The sequence below is a fragment of the Bidens hawaiensis genome, unplaced genomic scaffold, assembly GCF_021521415.1.
Source record: "Bidens hawaiensis isolate Kalapana, Puna unplaced genomic scaffold, B.hawaiensis_p1.1 tig00023068_1, whole genome shotgun sequence".
NCBI lineage: Eukaryota > Viridiplantae > Streptophyta > Magnoliopsida > Asterales > Asteraceae > Bidens > Bidens hawaiensis.
In genome coordinates, this window is record NW_027493613.1 from 5,231 (window position 1) to 30,816 (window position 25,586).

Consider the following 25,586-nt stretch of genomic DNA (forward strand, 5'->3'; position numbering starts at 1 on the left):
GGACACTTTGCAAGATAATGTAACATACCAAGGCAAGCTGGAAATCAATTGAATCAAAAGCAATTCTACCAGAACCAGAATCAAATTTTCTAGCAGCAAAGAAATCAGATTACCAACCAGAACCCCTACCAAAATCCGAACAGACCCCAACAACAAACATTTCAGCCTCAAAGAAACAACCAATTGCAGGCTCACACAAACCAGAACATATCAAATCAGAACAATGTGAACCAGCAGAGAGACCAAGGAAATGTTGCTGTTACCAGGGTGTCACAGGATAGGGAGATTAGAGCTATCATGTTGCTGAAATTGAGAGGGCAAATGTTGCATTTATGGCAAAGGTGCATGACCAGGCTGAATCTTCAAATACTCAGGTACAATCTAATATCTCAATTTCTAATCTTCTTATTACTATTGATCAACTTAATCAGGAGATTTGAAAATGAAAAACTGAGTGTGGGAGGAAGGAAGCCGTTTTGAATGTGTATGAAACAAGTGAGGAAACCTATGAAAGTCAAATCAAAGGACTTGAGGATGACTGTATGATGGCATACCAGACACAATCAAGAATGAGCATTGAAATTGAAGGTTTGAAAAAGATGTATGCAGAAGAAAAGATGAAGAATGCTGAATTGCTAATTCAAATGGATTTCTTGAAGAACCTTGTTTCTACTAGAAATATTGTGGGATATGTTGATAAAATGACTGAAGAAGAGAAGTACAAAAATGTTCCACCGCCTTTTTGTGACAGCTACCCACTGAAAGTCGACAAGAAGAGTAGAAGTGAATACCTTCAGCAGTTCAAGAATGTCTTTGATAACAAAGAAGAGTTTGTAAAGTAATATGCTGATGTGTATGTAGACCAGAATGGAGAATTTGCAGTGAAAAAGGGTGGGGAACCAGAGACTGAGAAGAATGAAAACAAGGATGGTGAGAAAAAGAAGTGGAGTGAGTACTCCAGTGAAGATAGTAACTGCAGTTGTGGAAGCTCAAAGTCATCTAAGGGCAAGAAGAAAAAAGGATCAAGCAAAAAGAAAAGTGAAAAGATTCCTCTTTTGCCAAAAATGACTCCAAATATGAAAAAGTACTATGAGAAGATTAGAAGAGAACATGTGGTGTTTGACATCTATGCAAGACCACAGACTGAAATCAAGAAAAGAACAGAAGAAAATGTGAAATCTTCCTATGATCAGTTACATCCTACAATCTATCCAGTCTTCTCAAACCATGAACTTTTTGACATTGGAGATGTGGAATATGTTCAAATGAGAAGATCTATAGGAAATGAAAAAGGAAGCAGTTTGAGAACCCATTCCAAGTTCAAGCCTGTTGTATTTGTTAAAGAAAAATATCATCTGGAGCCTGATCTGAACAAACCAATCAAGATGGACTTCAGCAATTCACTATGTCCTAAAACCTCCCTAGGCTTTGATTTTCCCAAACCCGGTGACAAAATTAAAGACAAGCAATTGCTTGAAGATATGGGGAGCTATGCAAAGATCTGGTGCAAGAAGTGTGATGCATATGGTCATCACACTGACTCTTGTTGGTTTGAAGAGGAAGAATTTGAAGTTCCTGATGTGGTTTGTGGGTTTGATATAAAAGGATACAAGAAAATGTATCAAAGATATTTAAATGAAGAAAAAGGCAGTTCAGATGATGAAAAGAAAAGGTCAGTGATTGAAAAGAGACTGAAACAAGTCTTAAAGCTCAAAGTTGAACCAAGTGTGTCTAGCAAACCTGTAAAGAACAAAAGGTCGAGTTACAAAGGAAAGGAGAAGATTAGACCTAGTGTTCTTAATGGAGATGAGAAATTTCTGATGAAGCAGGGCTTTGAACCAAGAGGGTTCCAATGGAAAACTAAGAAGGAGGTGACTGAAAAGAAGAACTATGTGATTGAGCAAACTGAAAAACTATACAAAACACAAGTTGTGAAGAATGGGTCAGATTCAGACACAGAAGAAGAATGTGAAGTTGTGTATGAAGACCCACTTCCAGTTCCAACTCCAACTCCAACTCCTGATGAATCTTCCACTGACACTGGATTACAAACTGATGCAGTTGTAAATCAGATTCAAACTTATTCTGTTTTATGTGTATGTGCAGGAACAGTCCTTGAACAAAAATGACTCATGGTATATGGACAGTGGATGTTCCAGGCAAATGACCTGTGATAAGGGTGTGTTAATAAACTATGAAAAGAAATATGAAGGGCTAGTTGCCTTTGGGAGTGATGAATATGGAGGAAAGAATGTTGGAAGAGGAACACTCATAAATGGCAAAGTATCCTTTGAGAATGTGCTGCATGTTGAAGGACTACAATACAACTTGCTCAGCATTTCTCAAGTCTGTGATAAAGGATACAAAGTGGCTTTCAATGATGAACACTGCCTAATCTTGAAGCCTAAATTTGTTATTCCAACTGACATGATTATGATGATGGCTCCAAGAAATGGCAACCTCTATGAACTGAGAATGAACACTGCAACTTCAAGAGGTGGTTCATGCTTTGTGTCAAAAGCAACTGAAAATGAAACTAAGCTATGGCATAGGAAGATGTGTCATGTCAATTTAAAGAACATGAACAAACTTGTAAGAGGTGAACATGTTATTGGCCTACCCACAAGAGAGTTCAAATTAGAAGAAAAATGCACATCCTGCCTGAAAGGGAAACAGCACAAATCCTCATATAAAAGCAAAATGATAAATACTATTGATGAGGTCTTGGAACTGCTACACATGGATCTTTTTGGTCCTGTAAGTGTTCCAAGTATTGGGAAGAAAAGATACTTCTTGGTAATTACGGATGACTATTCAAGGTTTACTTGGGTATACTTTATGAGGAATAAAGATGAAACTGCAGAGTTGATCAGAATGTATGTGCTAAAAATGGAAAATCTATTTGAAAGGTGAAGGTCATTAGAAGTGACAATGGGACAGAGTTCAGGAATGAAATTATGGATGCATTCTGCACTTCCAATGGTAGTTTTCAATAATACAGTGCTCCCAGAACTCCTGAACAAAATGGTGTTGCAGAAAGAAGAAACAGAACTTTAATTGAAGCTGCAAGGACCATGATTGCTGATGCAAATTTACCAGTCACCTTCTGGGCAGAAGCAATCAACACTGCATGTTATGTGCAGAACAGGGTTCTTTTGAACAAGGCTCAAAATAAGACTCCATATGAGGTTATCTTTAAGAGAAAGCCTTATGTAAAGTTCTTAAAGCCTTTTGGATGCAGATGTTCACTCCTGAATACAAAGGACTATTTGAACAAATTCCAGTCCAAATCTCTGGAATGCTTCTTTGTAGGTTATTCATCTCATTCAAAGTCGTACGGAGTCTATGTGAAGGAGCATATGGTGGTGATTGAATCTTCTGATATAATTTTCAATGAAAACCATTTCAATAATGTTAAAGGACCCAAGTGGCTGTTTGACTTAGAAAAGATGATCAAATCATTCAAAATCTACAGTGAAGATATGGATGACTGCATGTACAGAACCATCTTTGAAGATAAAGAAAAGCAAAAACAAGTTGATCTGGACAAGCTATGGTCATCTGTTGCTCCTGAGTCTAATGGCTTTAACTTTGAAAGAAACAATCTTCAAGCTGCTAAAGTTGATACAAATGGACAAGATGATGCAGTGGAAGTTTCCAATGAAGGGCCAAGTGAAGTTGAGAGTGATCCAACTCAAAGTCAGCAACCTGATCAGACTGAAAGGATAAACCAGTTTGAAGAAAGGTTCCAGTCTTTGTTTGACTCTCTGCAATTTGGGTCAAATGAAGCATCTTCATCAGAGATAAATCAAGTTCAAGCAAATGAAGAATCCCAAATGAGAACTGAAGATGATTATACTGTGTTAAACATGACAAATCTTGAAACAGAAGTATCTGCACAACAAGTTGTGCAAACCACTTCTGTTGAAAGAAATCACCCAGCAGAAAACATAATAGGAGACTTGCATGAAAGAGTGACAAGAAGTTCTTCTGAGAAGGCAAACATCTGCCTGTATGCCTGCTTCTTATCCCAAGTTGAACCCAAGAACATTAATCAAGCCTTGAAATACAACAGCTGGGTAGAAGCTATGCAGGAAGAATTGGTCCAATTCAGAGACTTACATGTACAGGATTTGGTTGACAAGCCTAGAGGCAAGTATGCTATTGGCACCAAGTGAGTTTTTAGAAACAAGAAGGACGAAAGAGGAATTGTTATTAAGAACAAAGCAAGACTGGTAGCTCTAGGATGCTTACAAGAGGAATGAGTGGACTTTGAAGAAGTTTTTGCTCCAATTGCAAGACTAGAAGCAATCAGAATCTTTCTGGCATATGCAGCATCCATGAATATAAAGGTCTATCAATTGGATGTAAAGTCTGCATTTTTGAATGGGAAAATTGATGAAGAAGTCTATGTCACTCAACCTCCTGGATTTGAAGATCCAATGCACCCCAACAAAGTTTACAAGCTCAGCAAGGCACTGTATGGATTACATCAAGCACCAAGAGCTTGGTATGATGAGCTGTAAGGCCCCGTTCTCGGTAACCTTACTTTGGTGTTAGATTTACTCATAAACACGGTTCTAAAATCAGAGTTAATTTAAACTTTCGCGGAAATAATTTAAAACTTCAAACATCACATTACAAACATTCAATTTTTTTCTTAACATACAAATTGTCTTTTCATATCATAACATAAAATAGTCATGACACTTCTTCATAGATGCCAGTCTCTTTAGCTCGTGCCATGTGTCCCTCCTCAAGCCAGCTGCCTCAATCTATTTGACTGGGTGCATACTAAAGGTCAGCTATACTGAGTGAGTTCTAGTTAATCAATTAACATACAATTCATTCCTATCCCTACTCATACTCGTCCGAAGATACGTATTCATACCTTACTTTGCTATCACTTCTTTCACACATACTTTATATACATGCATACGTACTTACATACTTTCTTTCATAAAACCCTATGGTATACCATAAGCTATTCTATCTTAAACATCTCAGATATTATAAGGGTCTGGTCCCTAGCATCTTAGATATTATAAGGGTCTGGTCCCTATCATCTCAGCTATTATGAGGGTCTGGTCCCTATCATCTCAGATATTATAAGGGTCTGGTCCCTATCATCTCAGATATTATAAGGGTCTGGTCCCTATCATCTCAGCTATTATGAGGGTCTGGTCCCTATCATCTCAGATATTATAAGGGTCCGGTCCCTATCATAAGCGCATACTTTACTTGTCTTATGCATATAATATTTACATACACATTCATTCACATAACCATCATATAGTAATAACATTCAATGCATGATCATACACGTATCATATACCTATCACTTAAGATAAGCATTTTAACTACCACATAGGAGTATGCACACAGCCCCGAAAACATAAGGAAATGGGGCAAGAACTCACCTGGAGCCGGTTTCTCTTGCCGTTAATGGTAATGTCCTTCCTTAGTTGTACACGGCTAACTGTACAATACATTACGCCTGTCAATTATCCATTACTACTACTCCCTAAATCTAAGTTAATGAAAATCTCCACTAACGGGGGTCCGGGGGCAGCGCCCCTGGTAGCGGGGTCTAGGGACGGCAGCCCCTAGCAGGGTCCAAGGGGCAGAGCCCCTGGCTGGGTTTGACAAAAATGCATCAGAAAATGAATCGGGTTACATTTTAATAACAACTTAAACAATTTCGCATGGGAGGAATTTCGCATAGAATTTCGCTTCGCATAACTTTTTCGCTTCTCACAGCTGAGCGAAGTGATATACCCGTTTCGCTTCTCATGGCTGAGCGAAGCGAAATACCCGTTTCGCTTCTCATGGCTGAGCGAAGCGATATACCCAAGCGAAATACCTTCCTTTCTTCGTTTTTACATTTTAAAGCCATTTTACTTCGTGACTCTTCCTTAGGACCTGATTTTTACTCTTTTTCAACTTTCGACACATTCTGACCCCATGCACCTGATCCTGAACCCACATCTCTCATAGTCCAAACGCCACCTTTTTATCTTAAAGTACACCCGAGAGGTTATAACTTACCAAGTTTATACTTTTCTTACAATTCACAACCCGATCTATCATTATATCTGTTTGCATGCCGATTCTAACCATAAAACTTAACCATTTAAACCGAAACCTACCTTTTGCTTCGGGTTCGAGTTCAGATTCGTACAATACATAGATCTGGACGTGATTCTTGTTATTTGATGATGTCTACACACGAGATTCTTCCTCTTTTTACACGGATTTGGATCCGGAATGTAGAGAGAAAGTGTGTGTGTTCTTGAGTGTGTGTGTGTGTGTTGAAAGGTAACAAATTGGTGAAAGGGTGGACGGGTTAGGCACAAGCATGGGCTTCTGTAAGACTATTCAAAGTCATTCGAGCACAGATGCCATTGCTCAGATGCTCGACCATAGAATGCTGTTGAAAACTTTTGCAAGTATTTCGAGCATGCTTTTGTGGTAGATGGGTGTTTAATGGTCTTCGAGTAAAAACAATCCATACTTGGGGTTTTTCTCAAGTAACTCGAGCATGAATGTTGTTACCAATGGTCGAGCATGTACATATGTTCATGATAACTTGCTTATTCCTTGCAAATTACTTCTCGAGCACAAAGTTAAGTCTCTCGAGCACAATCATTGAATTGATTCATTTCAAAGGTTGCTCGATAGATTTTCGAGCATTCTCGATGAAGTTCTGAGCATGCTCGACACACTTAAGTGATACTTTGTTGGTTCTATGCTATCTGAAAGTTTGTGTTTTAATTCTGTGAAAGTGTGTGCTTAATTACAAATGCTCAAATGACAACACCATCGTTAAAATCACTGTTCTTCAATTGAATTTTCAAAAGGAAAATGGTTTTTAAATGGTAAAAGTTTTTGATTAAGCAACACTATTTTCGGTGACAATAAATAAGAGAAATGATAATATTATCCAAGTTCCCAGCTTTAAAGAAGCAAGAAACTAAATTGACTTCTGGGAAATTGAATCCAACCTAAAATGGGAAATGATAGAAAACTGTTTAAGATAACTAACCCATGGATTGTAAGTTCAAAGGGCTTTGAGTACAGTCATTGGCAAAGTATGGTAGCTTTCCATAGTCTGTAGTTGCACTATGTGATATACACTTAAACTGGCTGAAGTATGATGTGGTGAAACATTGGAAAATAAGGTATGTTCTCTAGCACATCTCTCCGAATGATAGGCAGAAAGGTCATTATCCAATCATACACGAGCCCGTTCGTGTTTCTTGTCTACAAAAATCTACTAAGTATTTGAGCAGATATAAATTATTGATATATGGAAAACCTCTCAAAAGAAAAGAGAGAGAAAAAGATTGAAAAGTATAAAAATATCAAAAGTATAATATATATATATATATATATATAAGTTAGCTGATTTCATGACTTAAGGGGCACTAAGGGAACTACGGGGGTGGGGCATACAAGTAAGTCCTAAACACCCTGAATATAAGGCATGTAAGTCCGGATGGCATGTAAGTCCAACGTTCAACCTTACAGTCTATTATCAAAGACAAAATATAAATAAATAACTGCTCTAGTATACAAAAATCAATTTTGACCAGGGCATCAGGGGGTAAGAGTCAATTCGGGGTGATTTGGAGAAAGCTAAATACACTTAGAGAAGAGATTAGAGGCAATCTGAAGCTATAGTGTTATCCATTCCTATTTTATGCACTAATTGAATCCTAAATGTATCACAGAAAGCAATGACCATTATGCTAAGTATACCTGCTGTCAACTTGACTTGAGTCATAATAACTCTAACCATGAAGTGGTGTGATAATTGTTTTAATAAGTCTGATCCCATGTTAAGATCTTTCCAATTGACTTAAAACGAATTTTATTTTTGAACTGGATTTTTATCTCTTATGTCACCTTAAACTAATTGCTCATTTGATTTATTGTTATGAAATGATTATTCTTTGGTAAAAGTTAAAATTTTGAGCACAAGACATGATTACTCATGTCTTGAATCAGTGGCATAAAAGTTCTGGATCTCAAACTGAATTGAAATTTAAGTTAAGTGTTTCGAGCAAGGAAACTGTACCTGCTTATGCTTTGCTGCTTCGAGTATACTATGAGATGTGTGAATTGACTATCTGTTTCAAGTATGACATGAGACGTTTTGCTGTTAAGTGTTTCGAGCATGCATTTTATCTTCAAGCACCTGCTATGTTATGAAAATTGATGTTATGTGTTTCGAGCATGATTGCATGGTAGATAGTTAAGATCTAAGTTTTCGAGCATAAAGACCTAAAAGGAGACATTTATGTGTTTCGAGCATCGTTGTGTGCTAGATACTTAGGTATAAGCATTCGAGCTGAGGAACTTGATGAAGATCATTATATTAAGTAGTTCGAGCAAACTCATGAACTAGACACTTAGGCTGTAAGTTCGAGTACAAAAAAAATAGGAAAGATTTAATCTGCTAAGGCTTTCGAGCATAGTGTACTTAGAGCATATAGAGCTATACATGTCCATAGCAAAGTTTAACACAAGAATGAATCTCGAGCATAAAGTAGAGATGATAAATTTCTAAGTACACTCGAGCATGATGAATAGTCGAGTAAGGTAAGATTACTAGTGTGACTCAAGATTGAATATTGAATGAATTCTAACAAGTACATTCGAGCACACTACGCCTCGAGTATGACAATGCTCTTTAGTAAACTAGTATTGAATGCTCTTCAGTAAATTAATTTAAGGTAATCGAGAACAAGTCTAGAGGAATATTGTTTTGTCTCACTGGTTGTACCATGTACTCGAGCAAGGACAAAGAATATTCCAAGTACATCGAGCAACAGTTGTACCATGTACTCGTGTACAGGGGGAGCCAGCTTTTACTTTGGCTGTATGCTCGAGCAAGGGAGGTACAATTAAATCTGAAATTAAATGACAACTGTCGTGTGCTAGACGACAAACCAAGGTACTGTACCACCCAAACGTTAGGTATAAAAGGGGGACTTATAAAGTTTTTCACACATTTCTCTCTGTTAGACCTAAACGAAAGACCCTTTTGCTCGTGCTATCTCCCTCTTGCTCGCTGTTCTATTACTTGCTTAACTTCACTTCGATTATAGCCATTAGCTCTGTTTCGACTTCGGTAAGACATCGTTATTCGACAATCGTCGCACCGATTTTGAAATTAGGGTTTCTAATTGAACTAATTGACTAACTGTTTACTTGTTCTGACAGGTACGCATATTCCTACGGAACAGGTTAATTGAAGACGCCATTGATCATCTATCCTTCCTCATATACCAGTTTTGCAAATTTGTGTACTGACATTCTCTTATTTTTGCAGAACTGATGGCATTTAAATTCGAAAAACGGCACAATATGTGTGCTCAACTGGATATAGATGATGAAAATCGCGAGTTGGAGCCAATGATAAATTTCTTGAACAAACTCTAATCTGCGAGTGGCATTGATAGAAAACCCCACGATATACAGAAATCATATTTCAGATTTTGGGGTTCCGCAACATATGTAAATGACGTCAATGGAGAAAGAATTGAAGTGTCGGTTCTAAACCATGACATTGAGATAACAGAAGCTTCAATCCGGGCTGCACTACACTTGAATGATGACTTTCAGGTTCAGCCATCTTACTCAGTCCCACGGCTGCTACGAGTCTTTCAGGAGACTATGGGCTATCAAGGAGGAGTTAAAGAAGGACAATTTCAAAAGGGAAGTTTTCCTTTAGTCTACAGGTTCCTGATCCATCACGCCATACAGTCCTTATCTCCTCGGAGAGGGACATGGACCTTATTGAGCAGAGAGCTTGGCACTCTCACTGTAGCAATACTGTACAGGCAACCTTTTAATGTTTCAAGACTTATCTTTCAAGGATTGGTTTCGAATGCAGAGAAGGCTGAACGACAAAGATTTCTCATGTATCTACGTTTTCTGCATATTTTAATTAACAAGTTTTTGCCTAATCTTCAACAAACTGGTGAAGTGTTGAGGCTTCAGGATCCGAACATTTGCAAATGAATGAAGGATGCTCAGAGCAAGTTTATTGAAAATGATAACTGGGATGTCCTCCCATGGTTGCTCGTGCCAGCACTAGATGCCATTGATGTGCCGAGCACCCCTGGAAACAGTGATGAGGAAGATAGTGATGGTACGGATGATGATGGTAATGATAATAATAATAATGATGATGGTGATGAGGGAGGAAATGACATGATGATTGGTAATGATGATGCGACACAAGAATCAATTGAAGTAGAAGTGTCTTTAATTGAACATGCTGCACATAAGGAAGTCATTGCAGAAGTTGATGTACAGGAAGAAACAAATGAGCCGATGGATGAGGATGTGTTTGTCGCTCAAGTTGTATCAGATGTTGCAGACACAGTGCACAAGATAACTCCACCAGACTCACCTCCGCCTGCAGTTCACAATGATGACACAGAGTCTGTTGCGACAGAGGCTGATGATGACAGTGTCACCATCCCCTACCGAACCTGTTCTGTCTGATGCCGAACAAACTAATGATATTCTTGTTCCTACACCACCTACATCTCCACTACAAGTTCCATTACAATCAACCCAGCCCATTCACGACCAACCTGCCACTGAAACCTCCCTACTACCAAATCAAACCCCATCTGCTGAACCATATACAATTCCATCTCCAGAAACAGAAGAATCTGAGCCCTTCTCAGAACCCGCTCCAAAACCGGATCAGGAAACTCCACAATCAAGCCCTAACATGTATGATGTTGTTTGTGAGAATGCAAGACTTGAGTTTGAAAACATAATGCTAAGGGAACAAAATGCAAAGTTGACTATCAGAAACTCAGCATTAGTGTAAGGCTCCGTTCCCGGTAACCCTACTTTGGTGTTGGATTTACTCATAAACACAATTCTAAAATCAGAGTGAATTAAAAACTTCACGGAATAATTAAAAACTTCAAACATCACATTACAAAACCTTCATTCTTGTTTTAACATACAAATTGTCTTTTCATAAGTAATTAATTAAAACAGTCATAACACTTCATCATGGATGCCAGTCTCTTCAGTCCATGCCCTGTGTCCCTTCTTAAGCCAGCTGCCTCAACCTATTTTCCTGCGTGCATACTAAAAGTCAGCTACGCTGAGTGAGTTCTAGTTAATCAATTAACATACAATATATTCATACCCTTACTCATACGCGTCCGAAGATACGTATTCATACCTTAGTTTTCTATTACTCCTTTCAAATATATATATACCTTATATACATGCATACGTACTTACATACTTTCTTTCATAAACCCTATGGTATACCATAAGCTATTCTACATTAAACATCACAGATATTGTAAGGGTCTGGTCCCTATCATCACAGATTGTAACGCCCGTTAATTCCGGTTTCAAGAATTAAAGCTTGTAGAGTATGTATAATTCTCGGGATTTATCTGACGTTTCTCGGAAGCCTTTGCATCATCTCGGTACGTTAAACCATTTAACTTTCCTTCCATTTTGCCTTACACTTCAATTTGGAGGGACTTGGATGTAACTTTTGTTTTTATATCATAAAACAAAATAAACCCTAACCCTAACTCCTACCAGCAGCCGATCGCAGCAGCTACAGCCCTCCCACCTCGTTTTCCGTGCAGCTCCAGCCAAGTTCCAGCCCTCCTGAGTCTAATTCAAGGTCGGTATTAAGTTTCTACAACTCTTTTACACCTTAATTGATCATATTAACGCGTTTATTGGTCGTTAAGATTGAGCTTTGATGATAACAGCTTGCTGACAGATTCGTATATGTTTATTGTAGGGTCTGTAACGCAATGTTAATACGCTGTTTTTGATCTATTATTGATTCCATGATGTTCTACATTGAGTCTAGTTTCCAGAAAGGTATAATACGTAATTTTTGGATGAGATTTGAATGGTTTTTATGATTTTATAAAATCGAGTGTCAAAGCTGATGTGGGATGTCGGATTCTGGTCTGTCTTCCCGACATCATAAATATTTTTCAACAAGTCCAAATTAGTTGGTTCGTCTTCTGAAACTTAATGTTTTGAGTTAAAAATCAAACCTAATTGGAATCGTTTAATTTGGTTTGGTAATGAATTTTATAAAAATAAAACCATTTTGTTGCGCGCTGAAATAGCTGCACATACCTTTCTGTGTTGGAGGAATTTTTATGATTTTTGTGTCCACTAGAAAAATATAATAAAAATATTTTTATAAACTTAAGATATTTATACAACACTGGTAAAATTTTAATAATTTAATTTCATGGTTTTCCTATGTAATAAAACACATCTTTGCGTGCTAAAATCTGCATGTTATATTCGTTATTGATCGATAAGTTCATTTTAGGCTTAACCGGTGGCTGCCCTTTCTAGCATCTTTCGGGGCTGTTATAATTGAAGTTCATGCTCCGTCATCTTCTTAGGTATGTCACTTACATCACATTATAATTTCATGGCCAATGGAGGTGTTTAGGTCAGTCAATCGATTTTAGTTCGAAAACTAGGGTTTATCGGGTGTAGAATTGTAAATTGTTGAGTTTGATGCGTTAATCGGTTGGATGACCAACTGAATCAGTTTAAATGGCCCTAGGGGAGTCTAAGGGCTGTGGGAAAATTATATTTTTGATACTCGGGGCTGTTTTGGTTGGTGATTGGTCAATCGAGTCGGCGGTGCGCGAATTTTCGTTTAAATGTTAAATTGAAAGTTGTAAAAAGGAACCGTCAACCCTATCAACTTGGGTGACATAATTATGATGTAATAAAAGGTTAAGATGGGAATTTAGTCCATTTGGGTCTGATTCGTTTGACAATTGGTTTTAAGATTTATTACGCGCGTATTAGACTCGATTTGATTACCGGCGGGTGAGTTGTGCATCATGGTTAGCCCCGGCCATAATCGTATGGTGGATTTGGTTAGTTGAAGGGTTTTAGGGGCCGAGGTAAAGTATTGGGCCTTGGGCCAAGTTGTTGGGCCTTGGGCCAAAGTGTTGGGCTTGAGCGGCCCATTAGGCAAGTGTGTTCTTGCGGTCTAGTTTAGTAACGCGTTGTGTATAATTTACAGGCCCTTACTTGTGAGTGTGCACTTAGGGATTTCCTAGCTCGTTGCAGGTGTTCGATCGATTCCAGGTAAGTTCGTGATGCCCTTTTTACTCTTTTTACTTTTGGGCTAGCATGCACACCTAAGTGTTTTCTTACATGATGAAATGTTTTAAACGAATTTATATAGGCTTGCTAGCATATGGTAGGCCTTGGGATGTTATATATATATATATATATATATATATATATATACACACACACACACATTATTGCTTGGCCTATATCTGGCGATGTTGTAGTCGTTTCGACTACTGATGTTGTGTATGCCTACTTTATGTTTGCATGCACTGATGTTACGTGTTTGGGTTGTACGTTTGCTCGACCCTGATGTTATACGTGGATGTTATATATATATGGTCTTATATTCCTTAAGGTTATACATATTACTTGTGGTCTAGGCTCGAGGTTGCTATTAGGCCTAGTATTAATTCCTACGATTTTTCCTGATGAAACGTTTAAACTATTTTATATAGGCTAGCTAGTATATAGTTGGCCTTGGAATGTTATAGTATGTATATATATATATATATATCTAAATTATTTTTTGGCCTATATTTGGCGATGTTGTAGTCGTTTCAACTACTGATGTTATGTATGCCTACTTTGTGTTTGCATACGGATGGATGGTGATCTTGGCCGGGCCAAACTATATGACTCAGGTTCTTAAATCCTGTGGCGGGCCCTGAAAAGCCTGTGAGAGGGGAGGCTCGTGTGGCATGATCATCATCGGATGTTACGTGTTTGGGTTGTACGTGTGCTCGACCCTGATGTTGTTACTTGGATAAGATGTTACGTGTTTGGGTTGTACGTGTGCTCGACCCTGATGTTATTATTTAATTGGATGGTATTTATAGGGTTATAAATATATGGATGTATATAGATGTCTAAGTATGAATACTTAGTGTTGATGATGGCCTAACTGTTCGTATCCCGTATTATATTTAAACTCTGGGAATGTTTTATAATCCTATTTTTATATTTAAACTCTTAGAATGTTTTATAATCCCGTTTTTATATTTAAACTCTGGGAATGTTTTATAATCCCGTTTTTATATTTAAAGTCTGGGAATGTTTTATAATCCCATTTTTATATTTAAACTCTTAGAATGTTTTATAATCCCGTTTTTATATTTAAACTCTGGGAATGTTTTATAATCCTGTTTTTATATTTAAACTCTGGGAATGTTTTATAATCCCATTTTTATATTTAAGCTCTTAGAATGTTTTATAATCCCGTTTTTATATTTAAACTCTTGGAATGTTTTATAGTCCCGTTTTTATATTTAAACTCTGGGAATGTTTTATAATCCCATTTTTATATTTAAACTCTTAAAATGTTTTATAATCCCGTTTTTATATTTAAACTCCTGGAATGTTTTATAGTCCCGTTTTTACATTTAAACTCTGGGAATGTTTTATAATCCCGTTTTTACATTTAAACTCTTGGAATGTTTTATAGTCCCGTTTTTATATTTAAACTCTTAGAATGTTTTATAATCCCGTTTTTATATTTAAACTCTTGGAATGTTTTATAATCCCGTTTTTATATTTAAACTCTTGGAATGTTTTATAATCTCGTTTTTATATTTAAACCATGGGAATGTTTCATAATCCTATTTTTATATTTAAACTCTTGGGATGTTTTATAGTCCCGTTTTTATAATTAACCCCTTGGAATGATTTATTTAAATGTCTATTATTAAAACTTGAACTCACTCAGCTCAAGCTGACTTTGTGTGTATGTTAGTGTGAGTTTCAGGTTTAGAAGTGGATGCTACTTGGGAGGTTGAAGGCATATCTAGTCGAAGAATTAATAACGCAAACGCTTTCTTTTAATTTATTACTATAAGCATTTAAATTTTGGTTTTGGGTACTTTTCCTGGTTTTTGGGAATTTTGACGTTATTTATTCCGCTGTTGATTACTCTGAACTGATTTTAATAAGATGAACATGTTTGGTTTTAAATTTTTGAGAATTTTTGAATATGATTACCAACTGTAGGATTCCCGGGATTCGGGGTCTTACACAGATATTATAAGGGTCTGGTCCCTATTGCCTCGAATAACCATACATTTATCATACGTGCATATTTTACCTGTCTCATGTATATAATATATATATATATATATATATATATATATATATATATATATATATATATATACATGCCCATTCATACTATCATTATATAGTAATAACATCCAATACATAGTCATACACGTATCATACACTTATCAATTAAGTAAATGTATTACCTATCACATAGGAGTATGCACACAGCCCCGAAAACATTTCAAAGAGAAATGGGGCTAGAACTCACCTGCAGTCGGTTTCTCTCATCGTTAATGGTAATGCCCTTCTTTAGTTGAGTACGGCTAACTTGTACAATACATTACGCGTGTCAATTATCCATTACTACTACTTCCTACATCTAAGTTAATGAAACTCTCATCTAACAGAGGTCCGGGGGCAGCGCCCCTGTTAGCGGGGTCTAGGGGCGGCAGCCCTTAGCAGGGTCCAAGGGGCAGAGCCCCTGGCTGGGGTTGAGCTGGGAGGTTTCGCATGGGAAATTAATCGGGTCCTTTAACAAAAACGCATCAGAAAATTAACAGTCCTTTAACAAAAACGCATCAGAAAATTAATCGGGTCACAGCTTAAACAATTTCGCAAGGGAGGTTTCGTTTCGCTTCGCATGGGAGCGTTTCGCTTCGCATGGGAGCGTATCGCTTCGCATGGCTGAGCGAAGCGAAATGCCTGTTTCGCTTCTCAAGGCTGAGCGAAGCAAAATGCTTGTTTCGCTTCTCAAGCTTTTTCGCTTCGCATGGTCATGCGATGCGAAATTATTTATTTCGCTTCGCATGGCTGTGCGATGCGAAATTCCTGCCTTTCGTCATTATTACCATTTTAAAGCCATCTTCCGACACATTCTGACCCCATGCACCTGGTCCTAAACCCATATCTCTCATAGTCCAACGCCACCTTTTCATCTTAAAGTGCACCCAAGAGGTTATAACTTACCAAGTTTATATTTTTCTTACATTTTACAACCCGATCTATCATTATATCTGTTTGCATGTCGATTCTAACCATAAAACTTAACCATTTAAACCGAAACCTACCTTTTGCTTCAGGTTCGAGTTCAGATCGGGACAACACGCAGAATCTTCCAAACGTTTCTTGTTGCTCGATGATATTGAACACGAGATTCACCTTTCTTTTGCTCGGATTTGGATCCGGGTGTTTGAGAGAAGAAGTGTGTGTGTTATTAGTGTGTGGGGAGGGAGACAAAAATGGTGAAATGGTGGGTGGGTTGGGTTTATATAGTGGGTTATGGGTCCCACCACCCACTCTCCATTCCCATTTCAAATCCTTATCCAAATATTTAACACACGACTAACTTAACGGCACACAGTTAATAACAAAACTTTCCGTCATTTATAATTTAACAAAAAGTTGGATGTTACAATTAGAGGCTGCTCTTAATGAAGCATTATTGAAAATTCGAACCCTTGAGGGGCAGTCTGAGGTTGAGAAGACCTCAGATGCACCAAAACAGGGGGAGAAACCTAAAGGAATAGAGAGCTTAAAGGTGATTGGGGAAATGTATGAGAATTCAGAGGAAGAGAAAGTGGAAGTGGGACCATCTTATGCCTTAAACATGATAAATCATGCATATGATGATGGAGATTCAGAGGATGAGGGGGAGAATAAAGTGGAAGAAGAAACGGAAGAAGAGAAATTGAAGAGAAAACAAAAGGGAAAGGGGGTTGCACTTACTGATGATGAATTACACCCCCAGCCCCAGCATCCAGTTCAATCTGAAGATATATTGTTCAAAGAAAATGTAGTTGATCCAGATGTAGCAGAAGCTGAATCTGTGAAAATTGCAATCAATTTAATGAATGAAGAGTTGGAAGCCCTAGAAAGAGAAGAGCTGAATGAAGAGGAGGAAGAAATTCCTCAAGAAGTCATTGAAGCTTTAATTAAAATGAAAGAAAAAGAGGAGGCAGATGAGAGGAGATTAAAAGATGCTGATGAAGCAATCAAGGCTACACTTGATGCCTTGAAAGAAAATATGAATGTTGATCAACAAGAACAAGAACAGAACAAAACTGAAGAGCCATTGATCACTGAGCCTGAAGAGACTGTAATGAATTAACCAGAACTTAGCTTGGGACCAGTTGTTCAAGAAAAAGATGAAACCATTGAAGTCTCAGCAAGTACTATGGTTAAACTGATCATTATGAAGGATCTCACACTCATTCTAAATAATCCAGAGAGACATCATCCAGAGATTGTGATAGCAGCAAGAAAGGCTCAACAAGATTTTATTAACTTGAGTAAAGAAGAACCAAGATTTGAAGAACATGCTGAACCAAGTGAGCTCATTATTGAAGAAGTTACTGATGAATCTGTAAACACTCATACAGATGAACCTGTTACTGAAAAGTCTGAGTCAGTGGATGAGGAAATAATCATTGGAGAACCAGAAACAGAAGTAGAGCAACCTGATACATCCACTCCAACTCAATCAAGTTTGAAAAAGAAGGACACAACTGAAATTGAGACACCAAATTCCAAAAGACAAAAATCTGTTAAGAAAATGGTGTATAAGATGAGGAGAGACAAGCTTGAAGAAATAAGAAGAGCTCAATCTACACGAAATGATGAACCAATGATTGAGGCTCTTCATAACTTGAAGAAGTGGTTGACTTAGATGTTGAGAATGAAGATGAGGAAGGAGTGAAGGAAACTGAGAAAGTAAATAAAGATAATGAATATCTGATCAGCTTGGGATATGATCCACTATATCTCTAAAGACTATCAAAAGAAGATATAGCAAAAGAGGCTGAGGGGTGGAGAACAAGGAAAGCAAAAAGAGAATTATTAATGAAGGCTGGTCACAAGCCTGTATTCCTAAACCTGCAACCATTTGATAAAATTGACCGAATGTACAAGAGAGCTCTTTTAGATGATGTATCTGATTATGTGAAGAGAGTATGAAAGAAGAAAGAAGAAAGTGAAATGGTTTTAAAAAAATCTGACAGTAGTAAAAAGAGGGCTGAGAAGAAAGCAGGGGATGAAAAAGAATATGAATCATTGAAGTCTTAACATAAAGATATCAAATTTCTCCAACTGTATGGCTACAAGTATAATCATTTGATAAATCTTTCTCCTGAAGAATTGAAAAGAAAAACACAACAGATAAAGGACTCTCACAAAGATCAAGCAAGTCAAGAAAGATATGAGAGAGAACTGGAGCTAAAGATGAGGTTACAGAGGGAAAGAGAGGAAGCAGAAAAGAAAAATCAAGAATTGAAGAAGTGGTTTGAGGACCCTCAAAGGGTAGAAATGTTAAATACAATTGTGATGGAGAAAGAAATGACAGAAGAATAGTTTCAAAACATGCCTCTTAAACAATTAATGGAAATATATAATAGAGAGCAGAAACTGTACATTGAAACACAAAGAAAACTACAGGAGGACAGGATGAGAGCCGAAGAAGAAGTGAGAGCGGAAATGATGAGTGCTCTGCATAAAAAGGGAGTAAGAATGTCAAAGCTACTGGTGCAAACAGACGAAACAATAAGAAGATGGTATGGTGAAGAGGGGCTCAAAAAAACAAAGACTACTCAGTCAGGGAGCATGATCAGAACTCAAAGGTCTAAGAGTGTGTGGCCTGTGCCACCAAGGAACTTAAACTTGCCCACACATCTCTATTTCGACAAAAGATCAAAGACCTTAAGGGCTGTGACTGAAGATCAGGAAGAACATCTCATCATCTTTATGGATGATTTGAGAAATTTTACAAAGGAACAATTAACCAGGATGGCTGAACTGGCCTTGTATGACAATCAAATCAGAAGTCAGCCATCTGGTCAACAAAGGAATGATCTCTCTAAATTCTTAAAAGAACAAGCTGAAAGAGGATTCCCATTCCTGATGCAGAAGAAAAGAGAAATTAAGAGTCAAACTGAGAGGGAAAAGAGGAATAAGAGGATAAATGAAGTACACACATCTGAGCTTTCCCTCTTTGACTTGAAGATACAAAGAACTCAAGCAAGCAGCTCACACCACAAAAGAAAGACCTTGAAAGAGTCTTGGCTATGAGAAAGGTTAAGCAAAAACCAAACTAAGAGGTACAACAGTTTGGGAGAATCACATACATAACTTACAATCAACACGATGATTCCACTACCTTGAGAAATGAGTCTGGAATACCAATTGCGGTGATAAGACATGATGAAGATCTGAAATACACGCATCCACAAGACTTACAAGATCTAATTAATGCAAGATTTCCAAGTGATGCCTTCGATTCTTCAGAGCTCGACATGCTCAAACAAAGGGCTGCCTATGTCAAGAGACTTAAGGAAAGATCTGATGCTAGGAGCAGAGGAAGAAGATAAAAGATTGGAGCAAACTGACGATTATTGTTTTGTTTCTGTTTATCTTTGTAAATTTGTATGTTTGATGAATGAAAACTTTAATTTGTAATGCCAAAGAGGCAGAATTCCTAATTATGTAATGAAATGACGTGCTCTTGAATGACATATATTATATGTCTGATACATGTGTAACTCTATGCAGGTATGTTTTGGTGCATCTGAGCATGTTCCAATCTATGGGGAGATTGTTGGGTCGGATTTTTGATAAGGAAGATTGGAATCTTCTCAACCTCCTAAGAAAATGGCTACGTATGGACTTCGAGCAAGCTTAGGCGATCGAGCATGGTTTTACTACTTTGAGCAAGGTCTTCAGAACCTTAAATGGTTAATTCTTCTAAGTGTTAAGGCTTCGAGCAAGCTACACTTCAACGAGCAAGAGTATGCTTCTATCGAGCATGGATTGCCAATCGAGCAAACAGCTTGATCATACAAGTTTTAGCCAAGTGTTACGAGCACAGGATGATCGAGCACATGGGGACAAGCATGGATGCAATAAGATGTCACGTGATCAAAGCAAGGACTTCGAGCACAGTTCAGTTCCCAAGCAAGATTTACATCCGAGCATGCTAAAGATTGCTGAATAAGTATAACTGAAGACATCAAGAAGAATGAGCTTGCTCGATGGACTAGTTCGAGCAAAGCATGGACAAGTCAAGAAGAACGAAGCTTACTGGAGGAGAATATATTCTCCGAAAGAGAATATATTCTAAGTAAAATATGCTCGAAGACACTCATCGAGCATACCTAGCATAGTGAGCTTGCTCGAGCAAGATTGTTATCTTGCTCGAGGACTCAACACTTGTATTATTTTGTATTTCATTATGTAATGATTAGGAACTTCTAGAAGGAATGAAAGGGTCTATAAATAGGGGTCCTAGGATAACTTTTAGGACACGGATTTCTAGACGGAATACAGGCTGGCACGCACTGAATATAAAAACATTCCAAAGAATATTCTTTTGTTTTGTCGTACAATCGCCGCCGCCGTCACACAAAACCCTAGACATTCCTTTCACTGTTCCTTTAATGATGTATTTATTACAATGAATCTTTGTCTATGGAATGAGATTTTCTTGACCATTTATTACTGTTTTGTGTTTGTTATTCACACCCTTTCGTTCCCACTCGTTGGATATCCTGATTCCGCTGGGATATTCAACAGGCCTTTTGGGTAATCGAGTCGGTGTGTTCTTGTCAACCTCTAGAAGGTTTCACCTGACTCACGGTCCTGACAGCGATCCATTTGGGGGGGGGGGGGGGCTGGGAGGTTTAATATTTTTTTTATTATATTTTTAATTAATTTACATTTCAGCCCTTCAAGTTAATATTGTTTAAAGATAGAATTTAAAATATAATTACAATTTGAACCCTGAACTATGAGATGTGTATGAAATGTAATAAAAGAAGTTATAAAACTTGGATATTATATTATATTATACCCGAATAGTTTGCAACTCATTTAAATAAAAATTTTAAACTTTGGAGTTTTATTAATTGAACAAAATAAATTGAAAACGAATAAATAATAATCGAAATCCTCGGTGTTCAAAACGAATAAAAAATGAACGATCAATATACTTAAATCATATGTAATATTATAATAATGATAAACGATGAACAAGAATTCATTAAATCGAAAACACGGGTCGGTTTAATGATTGTAAATTCAAATACGAATGCCACATAAATACATGAAATGAACTTGATATATATATATATATATATATGGTGGAGTTATAATAAGAAGTGAAGTGTGTCTAAAAAGTGTAAGAAGTAATCTGGTGCGTTAGATTAAGTGATCTGATGGTCTAGATGGAAAGTATGTTTTTTAGGCGGTGTGTTTTATTTTAATACTTGCTTTATAACACTCTAGGGATATTTTCGTCAAGTGTGTTATATTATATATGGAAACATTATCAATCTATAATTATTATTCTTTAATCCAAATTTGAAACACACCATCAAGAACATAACTAGATATATAACAGTGTGTTTTAATAAGAAATAATCAAAATTTAAAAAAAAAACACCAGATTTTAATCAAAATTTAAAAAAAAAAACACCCGATTTTAATCAAAATTTAAAACACAACACCAAGAACGCCAAGAACATCAAGAACAAAAACACTTTTATTTATAAAAACACACTAATCCACTCCACGACACGTTATTTCTCTTCGGCATTTCATCAAACAGTTGGTGTGCAACCTACACTTTCCCCAACTTCACATACCCATTTATCATCGCAATCCACATAACATCCTAACTCCTGTGTCAGCACTCTGCTAAACCACAACATCGCCATCACCCCGCCATCACCAACAGTACCGGATCGGAACCCGGCAACGTCAGATGGCGGTCGGAAAACGGAAAATACATAGGTGATTTAGAGAGATGAGATAAGTAGACGGTGGTCGGAAAATACACAGACGGTGGCGGTCGAAAAACTCGAAAAACGGAAAACGAAAAATACACAGACGGCGGTGGCGGTAGATAGTTGACCTTATTGGTGTTTGTGGCTGGTTGAATAGGGTTGAACATGCCAGTGTCTGGCTGAACGCGGCGGTGACGGTGGATGGTCGAATGGTTAATCGCGATGGTGGTGGTAGATAGTTGAACGACGGTGATAGCTGTCGGATAGCCGACATCCTCGGAACGACGGTGGTGTTTGTTAGTGGCTGTCGGATAGCTGCTGTCCTCGTAACAGTTTCGAAAAATCCCGGTTAAAAACCACAACCACTTTCATGACTAAGAAAGTGTTCTCTCTCTCTCTTAGTGTCGTCTGATTGAAGATAGGAGGAAAAGAAAAAGGAAATCATCTTAGATCCTAATATAAATATAATAACACCTAATATAATTCCAAAAGTAACAAAATACATATGGACCATCCTGCCCTCTATTGTAATATTTCATTCAATGGTTCATATCACTTCTTACACTTTTTAGGAAAAAAGCACTTCTTATTCTAACATTGCTCTATCTCTATATATATATATATATATATCTGTGTGTGTGTGTGTGTGTGTGTGTATGCTTAAGTTCAAGGGAGAAGTGGTCTTAGAGTAAGAAATGCGAGAAATAATTCCAACCAATTAAATATTTTCTTTTCTATTTTTAGTTTATTTAAGTAGAAGGGTGTATTAGTAAATTATCTAGTTTTGTTATTTTGGTAACTAATAAATGTTAATAAGAAGTTACAAATCATTATATTATTTTTATTTTATTATGTTTAGTTATCATTGTTAATTCTTTATTTTCTTCTTTTCAAAACTAATTCATCAATTATGTCAACGTTATGAAAATAATGTGAATCATCTGATTCAATATTTTCGAATAATAATATTTGTCCTACACAACGAACGTTACCAAATTCTACTTTTATTATTTAAATCACAACTAACTACTACACAAAGTATTGCCCCTACATATATAAAATTTCATCAAGAGTTGTATCATTTTAAATATGGAGAAATAATTTATACATACATAGCTAATATTTTTCCTTCACAATAAACATAGCACCCTACATCACAAATAAGAATCATACGCAATTTCATAGTTACTACCTACACAACTGAATAGTTACTACTTTACACAAAAAAAATAATCCTACACAATACTTTAAACTAATATATGTACTCCACAATAATCATGACATCCTACATATCATATAGGTTTCATACACAATTGTTTTACATATACAAATGATCTCTACAATAATCTCGCATGGATGATCTACCTACACATATTAAAAATATAATCCTACACACTACCATAATGTACATATTAGCAAGCACTAACACATAGAACTAGAAAACTACACAGACAAATAATAGTTACAACTTACAAATTACGGAATGTACATATTAGCAGACCGCACATATTAATCGAATGCACATATTATCCTACACATAAGAGTTACAACCTTCATGTTACATAATGCACATCGTAACAAAAAGCAACACATAAAAATAACAACCTACACATATAAATAAAAACCTATACATATGTATCATAATCATTACGGGAATGAATAACTACCTACACGTGCAACTATGTATCACCTAATCACCATCTTCACATTTATATAACTACCTACATATACAACTAACAACCTACACATGTTTATCTACAAAAGCTACTCTTACAAATAACAAAATTAGTCATGCACTATATAAGCGCCTAACAATTCCTGTTCAATTCTACTCATTCCGACATGGTTAGCTGTTTTAATATTTAAATTCCGACTCCTAATTTCTAGGTTTAAGGTTTCAGTTTTGAATTTTTACTTACCAATTTGTTTGTGTAAAGGTTAAAAATTGTCGAAGATAAAGGTTCTTAAAGACAATCCATCTCAAATCTTTAATGTTTATTAATATTTGTTATATTTGTCATACTAATTCGTGTTTACATATTTATATCTTGATACATATAATGGCATACAAATTTGAGCCGAAGCAAAGTATGTGTGCTCTGTTGAAAGTCAATGCTGAGAACCAAGAACTCTTTTAGATTATCAGATGATTGCAGCTTTCTAATATTAACTTTGCACTCACTGCCAGTCCTACATTATAGAGAAATCACCTTAATTGATTATATGAATGGTGCAAGGATAGAAGCTACAGTTCAGGGGAGAGAAATTGAAATTACAGAAGCAAGAATTAGGGCTCATTTGCAACTTAATGGCATTCATCCAGAAAAGTTGCTTTACTCTCAACAAAGATTGATGAAAATTTTTCAGGAGACAATGGGATACCAAGGAGTTATTCATGAAGGACAGTTTCAGAAAGGAATGTTTCCTTTGATATTATTTTTGATTCATCATGTTATTCAGAGCTTCGCGGGTTGGTAAGAAGTCAGTCTTGTTTGGTAAGACAGAATTTGACAAAGAAAAGAGAGTGCTCGCCTCGGTCAACAAAGACCGTAATTACCTAGATAACTGCTCCTCCCCTTCTTCGTCTTTAAGGCTTTAAGGCGAACCGTTTGGCGGCTGGAAATAAAGACAACCTCACCTTCTAGTAGATGATGTCAGTGAGAGACATTTTAGTACCCCCCCCCCCCCCCGTTGACCTTTTTTTGTAGAGAGAATCTTCAATGAGTGGAAACAAGCAACCTTACTAAGCTAAGAAAGGTGCTTGTTGAGTGAGGCCGGCTTTCTTCGAAAGCTTGAGCGCTTCTTTCTCATATCGATCATTCAATATCCTTGACTTTTCAATAAGGGGCGCGTTAGCTAGACCGTTTTCTTGCAGGAGTGCTAGCGCGCGCCCTTACGTTTTCTTTGCTTGCTCTGCAGTACGAGCCTCATACAAAGCCGCGCCCCTTTAATATGATGAAGAGGGGCCCCACCCTCTTTGATTTTCCGCACCAATCCTTATTTACTACTACATATTTTTGGGGGTGTATAGCTCAGTTGGTAGAGCATTGGGATTTTAACCTAATGGTCGCAGGTTCAAGTCCTGCTATACCCAAACCTAACTTGCACTATACTATGAGTAAGGATGCGTAGTAGCACAAAGAGCACTCTTTGGGCATTGCTTGGGTCGAGTGAAGTAAAGACTGGTTACCTATAAACGAAACAAGAAACAGGAAGACTTCCCTCTAAACATCACTAATAAAGACTTTTTAGACTTTGAAGATCATAGCGAAAAAGTCGAGACCTAACAAAAGAAGTAAACCTGAAGTGTTGCGAAAGACTGGGATGGGAACAAAACGGAATGTACCAGATTTTTAGCACGTACAACCATCAAACCAGAGACCAAAGCAAGGCTCGAAAAAACAGAAAGTATCATAGTACGTCGTCCTTCCCTGTTCTAGTGCTTGCATACCCATAAGGATACACTTATATACCCAAAGGTTCAGGCCGGATTGTAGGAATGATAACTGATCATTTGATCAGAAAACTAAGGGAGCTGGGCATAAAGAAACTGGAAAAAGGTTTCTAAGCAAAGTTGCTGACTAAAGGTCTCGTGTGCTTGCTACATATACGAGTCACGAGTAAGAGGAAGTGGTAAGGGTCGATGGATGTTCA

General features: G+C 37.1%; 1 non-coding gene across 1 annotated transcript; it reads left to right on the plus strand.

Annotated features, from left to right (window-relative positions):
* Positions 1 to 24,953: 24,953 nt before the first annotated feature.
* TRNAK-UUU (transfer RNA lysine (anticodon UUU)) lies at positions 24,954 to 25,026 on the plus strand. Its single transcript has one exon. It is a non-coding gene; the product is annotated as a tRNA-Lys (tRNA).
* Positions 25,027 to 25,586: the final 560 nt, after the last annotated feature.